This window comes from Neltuma alba, unplaced genomic scaffold, assembly GCF_004799145.2.
Source record: "Neltuma alba isolate B1F8T4 unplaced genomic scaffold, ASM479914v2 tig00012414_pilon, whole genome shotgun sequence".
NCBI classification, from domain to species: domain Eukaryota; kingdom Viridiplantae; phylum Streptophyta; class Magnoliopsida; order Fabales; family Fabaceae; genus Neltuma; species Neltuma alba.
The window spans coordinates 17,261-34,409 of NW_021636905.1; the positions used below are offsets into that span (position 1 = coordinate 17,261).

At 32.9% G+C, this 17,149-nt stretch overlaps 2 pseudogenes; both read right to left on the minus strand.

Annotated features, from left to right (window-relative positions):
• Positions 1-5,016: 5,016 nt before the first annotated feature.
• On the minus strand, positions 5,017-7,152 carry LOC114726943 (cytochrome P450 81E8-like; annotated as a pseudogene).
• Positions 7,153-14,762: 7,610 nt separating this feature from the next.
• LOC114726944 (cytochrome P450 81E8-like) lies at positions 14,763-16,923 on the minus strand (annotated as a pseudogene).
• Between the last annotated feature and the right edge of the window lie 226 nt (positions 16,924-17,149).

Here is a 17,149-nt window from a genome sequence, read left to right on the forward strand (position 1 = left end):
CGCTTACTTGACAGCTCTTAAACAACCATCAAGCAAATGTTGATTTAAAAAAAATAAAATAAAAATGTTTAACAGTTGTTAATTATCAAATATTTCTATAAAATAGTTTACAGTTAGTATAAAGAAACATCAAGCATTATTTTCTTTCATTCCCATCTTATCTTATTTGACGCTTGTCTCTTTAATAGTCCAATATTAAGTGTCAAATATTCCATGCAATAATGGGATTAGGCGAGTTGATGTCATTAAATTTACTTATTTTAATACTTATTAAGTTAGTTATTTAATTCTTATATTTAAAATTAAAAATGAGATCTTTAGAATCTTGATTTAAAGGAAAGGAGACATTTGATACCTTAATAATATAATAGGTATGCATATATAATTTTCCTCACTCGCTAATTAGTTTTTTTTTTTAATTGGCCAGAAGAAGTATTCATAGCTAATTAGTTATTTAATTTTATCCTTCTTCATCATTAGCGTCTAAACCCACCTTCAGCTTATGGGTTTGATTTTATATTGCAGGAATGAAGAGTTGTACTGGTATTAATTAATATCAGTACTATTTCCGGTCCTAATTATAAAATCTCATTTATTGTTTACAAACGAAGTCTTATAATTATGACTGGAGGTAGTATTAATTAATGAATAAATAGTTAATTATAACTCTTTGATTAAATATCTGAGTTATGTTTGTACTGCTACTATCACAAGTTTTAAGCAGAGAGCTCTGGCGTTTTAGGTCACTCCCGTATAAAACAAAAGTAAAAATTAATTCTACTTAAATATTTTTCAATCTCACGTCTCTACTTTGGAGTTAATGTTTGAACTTTCACTTTTATATTATTGAATAACTTAAATCTTTTTGCATCCTAATTTTCATGTAAGATGCTCAAGCATTTGGTTTTATTGTGTCCACTAATTAAAAAAGTTTTCCAACTGAAAGTGTCTAAAATCTTCATAGTATGTGTGGGTAAATGATACTCTTCCGGTAATAAATATGAGACCCATTTTGTAATATAAAGTCCTAAATATAAAACTCATTTTGTAGTGTAAATTATACTACAAAATATGTCTTATATTTAGAACTGGAAGAGTATTCAAGATCCTTGAAAGCTTTTCTAAACATGATTGCATCTTTATCCGCATGCCGCGTTCAAGAACACATCGAAGTCTTAAGGTACATATTTCAATAGTTTATTGTATGTTGGTGTTGTTGAGTTGTGACTTAAATTTGATAATATTTATATTTTAAAGTATAAATTTTATTATATTAGTTTTATCTCTTTATAAAAGGTTGATTTGATTAAACGGGTCTAAAGCGGGTGCTCTCACATGCTGGGCTTCACAAATGGAGCTATTTTAGGTAAGCGGGCTTTTAGGCCCAGCCTGTTTAAGCCTGAACTCATTTGGAGGTGCCGATCCTCTTTTCTAGCTATAGTCTGTTTGGTAGCACTCAAATGGTTTGGGGATCCAAACCATGGTTTGGGAAAAATTCTACAAACAGCTTCTCCAAAAACCAATGGTTTTGGGTCAAACCATGGTTTTGATTCCAAAACCATGGTTTTGGAAAAGCAAATTTTTGCTTAGAAAAAGGGAGAGTGTGAGGGCCTATAATATGTATCTTGTTATTTTTTTTATAATATAATTTAATCTTATTTTTATAAATATATGACATTAATTATTATTAATTATATTATCTTATGTATTATTAATTATGGGTAAAAAACAATTAATTAACAATTTTATTTCTCAAATTAAAATATAGATAAAATCTATTTTTTCAAGCATATTAACTTATGTCTTTTTTTTAGTAATTTGTATATATAAAAAGTGCTTCTGATAACAACTATCCAAACACTTTCACTTCTCAGAATCACTTTTTACAAATCTATTCTTCACAGAATCTATTTTTCCAGAATCTATTCTCGAATCACTTTTCCAAACCACGGTTTGGTTCATCCAAACACACCTAGTGAATGAATTAACTTAATTCTTTTTATATATTTGGCCAAAAAACGGTTCTTTTTAGATAACTTGAGAAGCTAACTTATATGAGTTTGACAAAATAATTTTACTCCTTGCATTCTTTTTAATGGAATTTGCCCAAGACTTTTGTTGTATTTTTGCAATGTCCGGGGTTCACATTCACATTTTTGTTCTTGGATGAGGAATCTCTCAAATCCTCCTTTCCCTTTTTTCCCCTCAAAGTTCCTTTTCATTTTCAGTTTAAAACAATAATGGTTCAGTCATGGTATTTTACAAAACTATAATTAAAATACTTTATAAATTATATTTTATACTATATGGGCATGAAGTGTTCACATTAAATTTTAAAAGTTTAAATTTATTTATTCATATTTTAATATTATGATAATATCTTATAAGATATTACATTAGAGCTATCCATTATTTTTATCTAAGAATGGAGAATCAATTTAAAAAAAGAAAACAGAGAAAAAGAGAACTCTGACAATATCCTAATCCGTTTAATCATTGGTTTCTAAATGTCATTTTTTCATATGGACTAGGGAAAATGATATCTAAATTTCATATAATGACCATTAATTTTTTTAGAGGTTTTTTTTTAATTTTTTTAAAAATTTTTCTTTTTTCTTTCTATTTATTATTTTAGAACTAAACTAAGTTTTTATTTTTTAAAAAATTATCAGAAATCTACTTTTGTATTTCATTAACTATTTAATTTTTGCAGTACCTGCTACCTTGACAGGCCCATTATCATATATGTACTATCATCTTATGTAATAAAATTGTCTTGTTATAAAAAAAAAGTATTAATTTCTTTAAAATTTTAGAAATTCGTTATATTTAAAATTTTCGAAAGGGAAAAAACAGAAAATGCACTCTTAATTTCAGAAGCCCAAAAACGTCCGCTGAATTCAAGAAATCCCATTTTGGTACCATGAGACCAAATTGGGATTATTATGTGAAAGGAAAACCAAATTGCCCTTCATTTTAAATATTACTTTTAAAATATCACAACCTGCCCGGCCGGCTGTCCACCGGACCTCCGCGACCAGCTGACAATTGGTCACCGGAGCTCCGTCGGTCGGAATTTTTTTTTTTTTGAAAATTTTCACAACTTCAATATAACGGTTAACAACTTTTGTAATGCTATTAACAACTTCAATATAGCAATTAACAATAGTTTTCTGGAAAATTCAACAAAGTCCGGCGACTAGAAACAATTTTTTAAAATTTTTTTACAACTTTAATATAACCGTTAACAACTTTTGTAACGCCATTAACAACTTCAATATAGCAATTAACAACAGGTTTTCTCGGAAATTCAATAAACTCCGGCGACCAGAAACAATTTTTTTGAAAATTTTTACAACTTCAATATAATGGTTAACAACTTTTGTAACCCTATTAACAACTTCAGTATAGAGGTTAACAACAGCTTTTCTGGAAAATTCAACAAATTCCGGCGACCGGAAACAATTTTTTTTGAAAATTTTTACAACTTCGATATAACGGTTAACAACTTTTGTAACCCTATTAACAACTTCAGTATAGCGGTTAATAACAGGTTTTTGAGTTTGTTAAATGCATTACTGAAGTATAAAAAAAGCCACTTTTTGAATTTTTCAAAAAACTTGTTATTAACTGCTATATCAAAGTTGTTAACCGTTATATTGGAGTTGTAAAAATATTCAAAAAAACGTAATTGTTAACGTTATACTGAAGTTAAAAATTTTTACAATTTCAATATAACGGTTAACAACTTTTATAATGCTATTAACAACTTCAATATAGCAATTAACAACAATTTTTCTGGGAAATTCAACAAACTCCGGCGACTAGAAATAATTTTTTGTGAAAATTTTTACAACTTCAATATAACGGTTAACAACAGGTTTTGAGTTTGTTAAAGACATTACTGAAGTTATAAAAATGCCACTTTTTGAATTTAAAAACTTGTTGTTAACTGCTATATCAAATTAAGTTGTTAATCATTATATTGGAGTTGTAAAAATTTTCAAAAAAAATAATTGTTAACGTTATACTGAAGTTGAAAATTTTACAACTTCAATATAACGGTTAACAACTTTTATAATGCTATTAACAACTTCAATATAGCAATTAACAACAAGTTTTCTGGGAAATTCAACAAACTCCGCAACCAGAAATAATTTTTTGAAAATTTTTACAACTTCAATATAGCGTTTAACAACTTTGTAACCCTATTAACAACTTCAGTATAGCGGTTAACAACAAATTTTTTTTGAAAAATTATATAACTCAAAAACCTGTTGTTAACTGCTATACTGAAGTTGTTAATAGGGTTACAAAAGTTGTTAACCGTTATACTGAAGTTGTAAAAATTTTCAAAAAAATTGTTTCCGGTCGCCGGAGTTTGTTGAATTTTCCAGAAAAGCTGTTGTTAATTGCTATATTGAAGTTGTTAATGGCGTTACAAAAGTTGTTAACGGTTATATTGAAATTGTAAAAATTTTCAACAAAATTGTTTCCGGTCGCCGGACTTTGTTGAATTTTCCAGAAAAGCTGTTGTTAATTGCTATATTGAAGTTGTTAATAGTATTACAAAAGTTGTTAACCGTTATATTGAAGTTGTGAAAATTTTCAAAAAAAAAATTCCGATCGACGGAGCTCCGGTGACCAATTGTCGGCTGGTCGCCGGAGCTCCGGTGACCGCCGCCGCCAGAGGTCCGGTGGCCGGCCAGCCAGTAGAGACTGTGATATTTTAAAAGTAATATTTAAAATAAAGGGCAATTGGTCTTTCCTTTCACATAATAATCCCAATTTGGGTCTCATGGTACCAAAATGGGATTTCTTGAATTCAGCGGACGTTTTTGGACTTCTGAAGTTAAAGGTGTATTTTTCTGCCTTTTTCCCTTTTTGAAATTCGTGATCTTAACTATTTATAAATTAAAGTTAGAAGCTCTTTCGTCCACCTACGGTCACGTGCTGATGTTAGCACATTGAATCCCGCGCCGGCACAAAATTGCAAGTGGACGACAATGCCAAGCATTTTAGCAAAATTTAGCAATATAATTTATATGAATCAAGAAACTCTAGGGGAAGTACATATATAGATGTTCCTTCCCTTTGCTTATTTTCATACAAGTAGACTGTACCGAATACTTAAAAGGCACTTTCTAAACCATGGAATTTCCACATACACATGCCATCCCTTATTAATTTAACTACATATCCTCCACAAGAGTTTCTTAAGCAGAAAGCTTGTTGATGATTGGATGGCGTGCTTTACACATGGCCTCTAAAGGAATAATTTTTGGCATGGTGGCCCCTGCTCCTTCTGTCTCATCAATTTCTTCCTCACTTACTCGTTTCCATTCAAAGCATTGAATCAATAATCCCAAAGTCAGTCCCACAGTTCGTTGAGCTAAACCGGATCCAGGACATGCTCGTCTTCCCAACCCAAATGGAATTAACTTGTTTGCTTCTCCTTCTTTCTCAAACCTCTCCGGCTTAAAACCAGTAGGATCGCTCCACAGCTGGGGATCTCTATGGATTGCCCAAGCATTGATTAATACCATAGTGCCTCGTGGAACATTGTATCCTGCGATTGTGCAGTCATTTGAAGCCTCATGTGGAGCCAACAATGGTGCAGCAGGATGCAATCGAAGTGTTTCAGAGATAATGTTTTGCAGGTATGGTAGTTTTGACATGTCTGGCTCATCTATTAATCGTTCATTCCCAATTTGGGTTTCTATTTCTTTCTTTGCCTTTTCCAACACATGAGGATTGTTTAGTAAACAAGTCATTGCCCATTCTAACGTCGTAGCTGATGTATCCGTTCCAGCAAGAAGCATAACCTACATGTCAAAATTAGCATAGGAAAGTTAATATATGATGACTTTTAACAGCAGATATAATGAGAGTAGTTTAGCAATTCTGTGTCAATCTTCGAAGTCTACGTTTCCAAAATCCAATGAAACTTGAAATAATTTTCCCTTTCTTCATCTACTTGATCCTACCATAAGCAAGAAATATTTGAACAGCATTCATATCTTATAATTATTAGCTTTTGCCTTTCTACAATTCTGCAAAGAAGCTATTGTAGCATAATCCACGAATTCTTCCATCGTTAAATCTAAACATTCGGTATCCACAACTTAACAGAAGTTGCAAGCACATCTCAAAGAAAAGAAAACAAAAGGCACAACAAGGTACAGTTTTGTTTACTTACCAAAGCGAGGCCCTTGATAATTTGATCCGTGTAGTACTCGGGCTGCGATTCTTGGAGACTCAAGAGATGATCTATCATAGTATTTGCTTTTTCCTTTGCATTTCGATGCTCGTGAATGAGTCCTTGCAAGAATCCATCACTTCTCTTGGCGAAACTCTTGAGCCTGCTCTCCAAGTGATCATAATCAAACCACCTCAATATGGGCAAGAAGTCTGCGGGGTTATTTGCCCCTCCAAGTGTCACCAACTCCTTTATCATCTCTCTGAACTTTCTTGCCTCTTCCACGTCCCCAACTTCATGGTCATCTCCCCAGTACCTCTTACCTGAAATCATTCTCATCATAGTGTTGAACGTCATCTCTGAAAACCTTGGCTTCATTTCCATTTTCACAAACTCGTCACTTGAGTCTTGAGCAAGCTTTTGCACCAGGCGCTTCATCTCGTCTCTTCGCATTTCCAGGAATTTGTTGAGACGGTGGTTGGACAGCACCTCAACCGCCGTGATGCGGCGGAGGTTGCGCCAGTGGTCGCCATAGGGAGAGAACACTAAGGTGGTGCAGTTGTAGGAAATGTACTCACCGACGAGAAAGCGGGGCCGGTTTGCCAGGACGATGTCATTTTTGCTGAAGCATTCTTGGACTGCAGAAGGCGACGACACAACCACCACGAGGCGAGAGCCAAACCATAGAGAAATGATTTGGCCGTAGCGTTGAGAAATCCGGTGAAAGGCGTGATGAAGTGGTTTTTTCAGTTGGTGGAGGTTCCCAATAATGGGAAGAGAAGGTGGACCAGGTGGGGATGTTTTTGAACTTCTTATTTTGAACGAAGAGGTTGAGAGTGAAGAAGAAAGCGAGAAAAAGGAGGAAATAATAGAACAAGAAAGTGATCATCATTGTTTGGTTCTTTCGTTTTGTGGAGTACTCAATGGATTTGATTCATGGAGACAAGTGTGCTGCTGTTATATACATAAAATAGCTGCTATGTGTTGCGATTTTGCGTTTGATCTTACGTAATGTTTCCATTGATAAAATATTAAAAGATCTGTTCCCCAAGTTACATACGTCATTTGATACGCATTATTCGTTGTCCTGTTGCTCACTTGAAGCTTCTCACTGTATTGCTGTTCACGTGGCCGATGGATTTTATCTTTGACCAGTATTTAATACTTATCAGCAAACCAATTAAAAATTGAATTCTGCGACTTGTGGTTGAAGGAAATTTACATCCCTCACTGTTCGTATCGAATTTTGATCCGGCTTCTTGATGGTACGCGTCTATACTTGTCGTTTCCACTGTGGCTCCATTATTATACACAGTGTTTTAAAAGCCGGACCGGATATCAAACCGGAAAGATCAACGGGTCATGGTTCAAACGGTCAGATCGGTTGAACCGTCTGGTCAGACCGGTAACATAATAATTAAATAAAAATAATATTATATAAACATATGATAACATATGTGTGTAAAAAAATAAAAAATCAAATTGTTAGATAATTTGAAAATATAAGTATATAGTTCAATTTCATCATTTTAGTAGCAATTCAACCCATCATAGTTAAAATATTATCAATGTTACGCTAATTAATTTTAATATAAATGAAAACTGATTCTAATTTATCTTTAAATAAACCAAGAATTAGTTTACAATTTATTTAATGTCACTTTTGTAATTGTGATGAAATATATAAAAAAATGTCTTTAAAAAATTATTCAGAAAAATAGTTAAAAAAAGAGAGATGAAAATATATAATGTAAACTAAGGTGATTAAATAGTTATCTATTTGTTAAAAAAATAGTAATTTAAGAAGTCAAAGAATAAAAAAAAGTTGATGACTTGGAAAATAATAATCATCATCATCAAATATACGTTTATTATTTTTGCCAACTATAAAATATGCATTTATAATTACGTTGAGATTTGTTACATGACATGTTTTATATTTAAAAAATACTCATAAAAAATAAAAATCAAAAGTAAAATGTGTAAAGTCTTGTCAATACGCGTTTTACCACAAGTCTGCAACATTTAAAGTTATCTTCCCTTCCCTATGTGAGCCGATCAGACACTTTCCCCTAAGCAGTTGAGCTGTCCACTTTCTGCAACTATTTTCTTCTTCACTCCCACAATGTCGACTACTGAATTTCGCAAGGTCTAAAACGGCATGGATGGAGGTTGCAACTTGCATCTATGGAGAAAGAAGGAAAAGAAAATGTTATTGGTAAATTTTATTAATTTTGTTCTTCGATTTTATTATCATCTCCATCCTCTTTTCTTTTTCCTTCTTCATCGTTGTAATTTTTGCCATAACACCACCACGAACCCATGGAGAAAGACGAACAAGGGAAAAAATGAGTTGGCTTGACGGTAGAAAAAAGACGAAGCAAGTGGTGAGCAACAGAAATTTCAGACTCGTTTGGTTTTCTTGAAACCGTTCCGGCTTCCGGCTTTAATCCGGATTCCGGCTCAAATGCCGGCTCAGGACGGCCTAAAGCGGTCCAATCCTTGAACGGTTAAAACATCCCAACCGAACCGGGAAGATGAACGGGTGAAGGTTGGACCGGTCTGACCGTCCGGTCCGGTCCGGCTTTCAAACCATTGATTATACATGTGTATGTTGATGGGCGCGGTTTCTCTCCACTGAGGTTCCCGTCTAGTGCGCCTCCACTTCGACTCTACGACAATCGTTTGGGGCATATGGTAAAACGCAACTGAAATGGATTGTCGTGTGTGGTTATAAGATTGAATTCCAAAATTAAAGAGAAGCAGGGGCCCATCACATATTGATACATTTGCAGGGCCCACAAAATATTACTAGCAAAATTGTATTTTCATCCAAAACAAAATTTATATAAATAATTAAATGTTACTATTTTACATAATAAAATTATCTTGAGAATAAAAAATAAATGTAGAAGATTAAATTGAATCTTTAACTAGCTTTTATATTTAGGATCAGACGTAGTAATACATAATCAGGACAAAAAAATTTGCTACTTTGCTTTATAAATAGGATAAGAGTAGCATTTAAAAGGTATAATTTTATTACTAAAAAAAAGGATAATTTCATTATGTAAAAGAGTAATATTTAATTATTTATAATAAATTTTGTTTTGGATGAAAATACAATTTTGCTGATAATATTTTGTGGGCCCTGCAAATGTAACAATATGTGCTGGGTCCCTGCTTCTCTTTAATTTTGGAATTCGATCTTATAACCACGCACGACAATCCATTTCAGTTGCGTTTTACCATTTGCCCCAAACGATTGTCGTAGAGTCGAAGTGGAGGCGTAGTGGACGAGAACCTCAGTGGAGAGAAACCGCGCCCGTATGTTGATAAGGCCTTTATCTAAAAATCACTATCCTTTTCACGCAAATATATTTGAGACTAACGTACCGTTTGGGTGATAAGTCACCCAAACACCCACCCAATTTGCACAAATCATGGTTTTGGGCCAAAACCATGGTTTTGGAAAAAACAAAAAAATTTTGTTTTTGGAGAAAAAATGGAGAGTGTGAAAGTCTATAGGATATGTATCTTGTTATTTTTTTTATAAACATATTTTTTTATAAACATATTTAATCTTATATTTTATAAATATATATACATATTAATTATATTATCTTATGTATTATTAATTATGTTAATAAAAAATATATTATTAACAATTTTATTCCTTCAAATTAAAATATATCATAAAATCTATTTTTTTCTGTAATTATCATATTAACTTTTGTCTTTTTTTTTAGTAATTTGTATATATAAAAAGTGCTTCTGATAACAACTATCCAAACACTCTCATTTCTCAAAATCACTTTTTCATAAAATCTATTTTTTTCAGAATCTATTCTTCCCAAAATCTATTTTCCAGAATCACTTTTCCAAACCACGGTTTGGTTTCATCCAAACACACCCTAAGAAGTTTGCTCATAACTCAATTATTTTCTGTAATTATCATATGAACTTTCTTGCTTCTTCCACTTCCCCAACTTCATGGTCATCTACCCAATACCTCTTACCTGAAATCATTCTCATCATGGTGTTGTACGTCATCTCTGAAAACCTTGGCTTCATCTCCACTTTCACAAACTCGTTGCATGAGTTATGAGCAAGCTTTTGAACCAGCCGCTTCATCCCGTCTCTTCGGATTTCCAAGAAATTATTCAGACGGTGGGTCGAGAGCACCTCAACGGCTGTGATGCGGCGGAGGTTTCGCCAGTGGTCGCCGTAGGGAGCGAACACTAAGGTGGTGCGGTTGTAGCCAATATGCTCACCGAGGAGAAAGCGGGGCCTGTTCGCCAGGATGATGTCATTTTGTGTGAAGCATTCTTGGACCGCAGAAGGCGACGACACAACCACCACCAGACGAGAGCCAAACCATAGAGAAATGATTTGTGTCTAACATATAAGTAAGAAAAAATACGTAATTGATTAGTGTTGCTTTTAGCTTTAATTCTCTTGTCTTTCTCTTGCAGTTTTTGCTCGACTCGTGGCTGATCCAATGGGTAAGATAGATAGATATATACACACGCATATGCTTCCAATCAGTAATCTCCTTTTGTTAATTTCTAACTCTCCTCTAGGTCTAACATTCGAATTGATTTTGGATGGTCTAAATTAAATTAAAATTCTTTATATATTTCAATTAGTTGTTTTACTTTAATACATATAAAATTCAAAATAAAAATAATCTTATAATTAAAACTATTTTAAAAAATAAATTTATTATTGGAAAAAATTGCATATTAAAGATTTTAAATATGAATTATCTATATCAAATTTTGAATAGTCTATATTGTATTACAGTGATTAGGTTATGGTGTGCATTGATATGATAAGCACTGAATGAGAACCCATGACATGGTGTTGATAGGAAAGAAATATAAAGCAGGACGAGGTTTTGGTGCTTGATCACCACCATCACTTATGAGCAATCTTTCCAAATTTAATATATTTTTAATTAATTTTTTTGAAAAAAATGACGGTTGAGATATTATCTTTCCTCTTATTCTATACCCATTAAAATGATTGTTTTAAAAAAATAAAAATAAAAAAGAAACTAAATATAAACTATTTAGATCAGATCTAAACGATTCATATCTGATTAGTAAACTCATTCTTATAGACACAAGAGTAGGGTGGAACTTACCTAGAATGGGTGGCCCACTTTACTTACTAGTCATTATTTATCTAACTCACATGGTGTTGTTTTCTTTGTTTTTTTTTTTTCCCAATTAACTTAGAGTATACTCCAGTCATTTTGGTTTTGACACTAATTTTTGTCAGATTTGAAGTGTTAAGATTAAAGCCCTCCTAAAAACATGCTTCTTGAGATTCAAATTTTTTTTTTTAATGAGAATGAGACTACTTATCATATCAACTAATAGTTTATTAATCATGGTATTGCTATCTTGCCTACTCTAATACTACCTTTAGTTACAGTACAAGTGTTTGTCAGAGTTAGGATAAATTGTTATTGGGCCTGAAGCCCAGGAAGCCCATTTACTATGTAATCAGTTTTGGATTGTCGAGTTAGCCCTTTCAGTATTGTATAAATATGGGATCACCCTCTGATCCTTGTACGGATTCCTTTGGCAATATAATAATGATAATATTTTTCCAGTTTGGTACTCTCAGCTTATCAGCCATTTAAATTTGAATAGATTTAAAAATTTATTTAATTTAGTTATTTATAACAAGTATACATTAATTTTTTTAAAGTATTCTTTTTAATCATAACTATATTTGAATGAAAACCTTTATAATACGTATAATCAATAGAAATATTTTAATTTGAAAATGAATTATAAATTTCAAAGATAAAATAAATTGATGTCTTGAAAACTAAAGTCAACTATTAACTAGCTTTTGTATTAAAAATCTAACAGAATAATTAATAAATAAGAGAAAATGTCGGGAAGCCGACAAACTCCTCTTAACTCTAAATTAAATTAATTGATGACACAGTCAAATAGTTGCATCGCTTACTTGACCGCTCTTAAACAGCCATCAAGCAAATGTTGATTTTAAAAAAAATAAAATAAAATAATATTTAACAGTTGTTAATTATCAAATATTTCTATAAAATAGTTTACAGTTAGTATAAAGAACCATCAAGTATTATTTTCTTTCATTCCCATCTTATCTTATTTGACGCTTGTCTCTTTAATAGTCCAATATTAAGTGTCAAACATTGGCAATTATGCAATAATGAGATTAGGCGAGTTGAAGTCGTTAAATTTACTTATTTTAATACTTACTAAATTAGTTATTTAAGTCCTATATTTAAAATTAAAAAGGACATCTTTAGAATCTTGATTTAAAGGAAAGGAGACACTTGATACCTTAATAATATGCATGTATAATTTTCCTCACTAGCTAATTAGTTTTTTCTTTGGCCAGAAGAAGTATTCATAGCTAATTAGTTATTTAATTTTATCCTTCTTCATCATTAGCATCTAAACCCACCTTCGGCTTATGGGTTTGATTTTATATTGTAGGAATGAAGAGTTGTACTGGCATTAATTAATATTAGTACTACCTCTGATTCTAATTATAAAACCTTATGTATAGTCTACAAACGAGGTTTTATAATTATGATAAGAGGTAGTATTAATTAATGAATAAATATTTAATTATAACTCTTTGATTAAATATCTGCGTTATGTTTGCACTGCTGCTATAACAAGTTTTAAGCAGAGAGTTCTGGCGTTTTAGGTCACTCCCGTATAAAACAAAAATAAAAATTAATTCTACTTAAATATTTTTCAATCTCACGTCTCTACTTTGGAGTTAATGTTTGAACTTTCACTTTTATATTATTGAATAACTTAAATCTTTTTGCATCCTAATTTTCATGTAAGATGTTTAAGCATTTGGTTTTATTATGTCCAGTAATTAAAAAAGTTTTCCAACTGAAAGTGTCTAAAATCTTCATAGTATATGTGTGGGTAAATGATACTCCTCTAGTTATAAATATGAGACCTATTTTATAGTGTAAAGTCCTAAATATAAAAATTATTTTGTAATATAAATTACACTACAAAATAAATATTATATTTAGGACCGGATGAGTATTCAAGATCCTCAGCTTTTCTAAACATGATTGCATCTTTATCCGCATGCCGCGTTCAAGAACACATCGAAGTCTTGAGGTACATATTTCAATAGTTTATTGTGCGTTGGTGTTTGTTGAGTTGTGACTTAAATTTGATCATTTTTATATTTTAAAATATAAATTTTATTATATTAGTTTTATCTCTTTATAAAAAGTTGATTTGATTAAACGGGTCTAAAGAGGCTGCTCTCACATGCCGGGCTTCACAAATAGAGCTGTTTTAGGTAAGCGGGCTTCTAGGCCCAGCCTGTTTAAGCCTGAATTCATTAAGAGGTGCCCATCCGCCTTTCTAGCTATAGTGAAAAATGAGTTAACTTAGGGGGTGTTTGGGAGCATCCGAAAAGTATTTCTCAGAAGTATTTTTTCGTAAAACGAGACAAACTCCTTTACATATTTACCTAGTAAACCGTAAAAGCACTTTTAAAACTATGGTTTGGTTTCCATCCAAACACCCCCTTAATTCTTTTTAGATATTTGGCCAAAAAAAGGTTCTTTTTAGATAAACTTGAGAAGCTAACTTATATGAGTTTGACTAAAATAATTTTAGTCCTTGCAATTCTTTTTAATGGAATTTTGCCCAAGGACTTTTGTTGTATTTTTGCAATGTCCGGGGTTCACAAGTTTGTTCTCGGATGAGGAATCTCTCAAAATCCTCCTTTCCCTTTTCCCCTTCAAAGTTCCTTTTTCATTTTCAGTTTAAAAAAATAGATGGTTCAGTCATGGTATTTTACAAAACTATAATTAAAATACTTTATAAATTATATTTTATACTATATGGGTATGAAGTGTTCACATTAAATTTTAAAAGTTTAAATTTATTTGTTCATATTTTAATGACATTATGATAATATCTTATAAGATATTACATTAAAGCTATCCATTATTTTTATCTAAGAATGGAGAATCAATTTTAAAAAAAGAAAACAGAGAAAAAGAGAACTCTGACAATATCCTAATCCGTTTAATCATTGGTTCCTAAATGTCATTTTTTCATATGGACTAGGGAAAATGATATCTAAATTTCATACAATGACCATTAATTTTTTTAGAGGTTTTAATTTTTAAAAAAAATAAAATTTCATTTTTTTCTTTCTATTTATTATTTTTAGAACTAAACTAAGTTTTATTTTTTAAAAAATTATCAGAAATCTACTTTTGTATTTCATTGACTATTTAATTTTTGCAGTACCTGCTCCCTTGACAGGCCCATTATCATATATGTACTGCCATTTTATACTTGCTAACTTCACAGGCCCATTATCTTATATGTACTGTCATCTTATGTAATAAAATTGTCTTGTTATAAAAAAAAGTATTGATTTCTTTAAAATTTTAGAAATTCGTGATCTTAACTATTTATAAACTAAAGTTAGAAACTCTTTCATCCATCTACGGTCACGTGCTGATGTTAGCACATTGAATCCCGCGCCGGCACAAAATTGCAAGTGGACGACAATGCCAAGCATTTTAGCAAAATTTAGCAATATAATTTATATGAATCAAGAAACTATAGGGGAAGTACATATATAGATGTTCCTCCCCTTTGCTTATTTTCATACAAGTAGACTGTACCGAATACTCAAAAGGCACTTTCTAAACCATGGAATTTCCACATACACGTGCCATTCCTTATTAATTTAGCTATATATCCTCTACAAGAGTTTCTTAAGCAGAAAGCTTGTTGATGATTGGATGGCGTGCTTTACACATGGCCTCTAAAGGAATAACTTTTGGCAATGTGAGTCCTGCTCCTTCGGTCTCATCAATTTCTTCCTCACTTACTCGTTTCCATTCAAAGCATTGAATCAATAATCCCAAAGTCAGTCCCACAGTTCGTTGAGCTAAACCTGATCCAGGACATGCTCGTCTTCCCAACCCAAATGGAATTAGCTTGTTTGCTTCTCCTTCTTTCTCAAACCTCTCCGGCTTAAAACTTGTAGGATCGCTCCACAGTTGGGGATCTCTATGGATTGCCCAAGCATTGATTAATACCATAGTGCCTCGTGGAACATTGTATCCTGCGATTGTGCAGTCATTTGAAGCCTCATGTGGAACCAACAATGGTGCAGCAGGATGCAATCGAAGTGTTTCAGAGATAATGTTTTGCAGGTATGGTAGTTTTGACATGTCTGGCTCATCTATTAATCGTTCATTCCCAATCTGGGTGTCTATTTCTTTCTTTGCCTTTTCCAGCACATGAGGATTGTTTAGTAAACAAGTCATTGCCCATTCTAAAGTCGTAGCTGATGTATCCGTTCCAGCAAGAAGCATAACCTACATGTCAAAATTAGCATAGGAAAGTTAATATATGATGACTTTTGACAGCAGATATAATAATGACAGTAGTTTAGCAATTCTGTGTCAATCTGCGAAGTCAACATTTCCGAAATCCAATGAAACCTTGAAATAATTTTCCCTTTCTTCATGTACTTGATCCTACCGTAAGCAAGAAATATTTGAACAGCATTCAATCTTATAATTATTAACTTTTGCCTTTCTACAATTCTGCAAAGAAGCTATTGTAGCATAATCCACGAATTCTTCCATCATTAAATCTAAACATCAAGTATCCACGACTTAACATAAGTTGCAAGCACATCTCAAAGAAAATTAAAGAAAACAAAAGATATCACAGAAACAAAAGGCATAAAAAAGTACAGTTTTGTTTACTTACCAAAGCGAGGCCCTTGATAATTTGATCCGTGTAGTACTCAGGCTGCGATTCTTGGAGGCTCAAAAGATGATCTATCATAGTATTTGCTTTTCCTTTGCATTTCGATGCTCGTCAATGAGTCCTTGCAAGAATCCATCACTTCTCTTGGCGAAACTCTTGAGCCTGCTCTCCAAGTGATCATAATCAAACCACCTCAATATGGGCAAGAAGTCTGCGGGGTTATTTGCCCCTCCAAGTGTCACCAACTCCTTTATCATCTCTCTGAACTTTCTTGCCTCTTCCACGTCCCCAACTTCATGGTCATCTCCCCAGTACCTCTTACCTGAAATCATTCTCATCATAGTGTTGAACGTCATCTCTGAAAACCTTGGCTTCATTTCCATTTTCACAAACTCGTCACTTGAGTCTTGAGCAAGCTTTTGCACCAGGCGCTTCATCTCGTCTCTTCGCATTTCCAGGAATTTGTTGAGACGGTGGTTGGACAGCACCTCAACCGCCGTGATGCGGCGGAGGTTGCGCCAGTGGTCGCCATAGGGAGAGAACACTAAGGTGGTGCAGTTGTAGGAAATGTACTCACCGACGAGAAAGCGGGGCCGGTTTGCCAGGACGATGTCATTTTTGCTGAAGCATTCTTGGACTGCAGAAGGCGACGACACAACCACCACCAGACGAGAGCCAAACCATAGAGAAATGATTTGGCCGTAACGTTGAGAAATCCGGTGAAAGGCGTGATGAAGTGGTTTTTTCAGTTGGTGTAGGTTGCCAATAATGGGAAGAGAAGGTGGACCAGGTGGGATGTTTTTGAACTTCTTATTTTGAACGAAGAGGTTGAGAGAGAAGAAGAAAGCAAGAAAAAGAAGGAAATAATAGAACAAGAAAGTGATCATCATTGTTTGGTTCTTTCGTTTGGTGGAGTACTCAATGGATTTGATTCATGGAGACAAGTGTGCTGCTGTTATATACATAAAATAGCTGCTATGTGTTGCGATTTTGCGTTTGATCTTACGTAATGTTTCCATTGATAAAATATTAAAAGATCTGTTCCCCAAGTTACATACGTCATTTGATACGCATTATTCGTTGTCCTGTTGCTCACTTGAAGCTTCTCACTGTATTGCTGTTCACGTGGCCGATGGATTTTATCTTTGACCAGTATTTA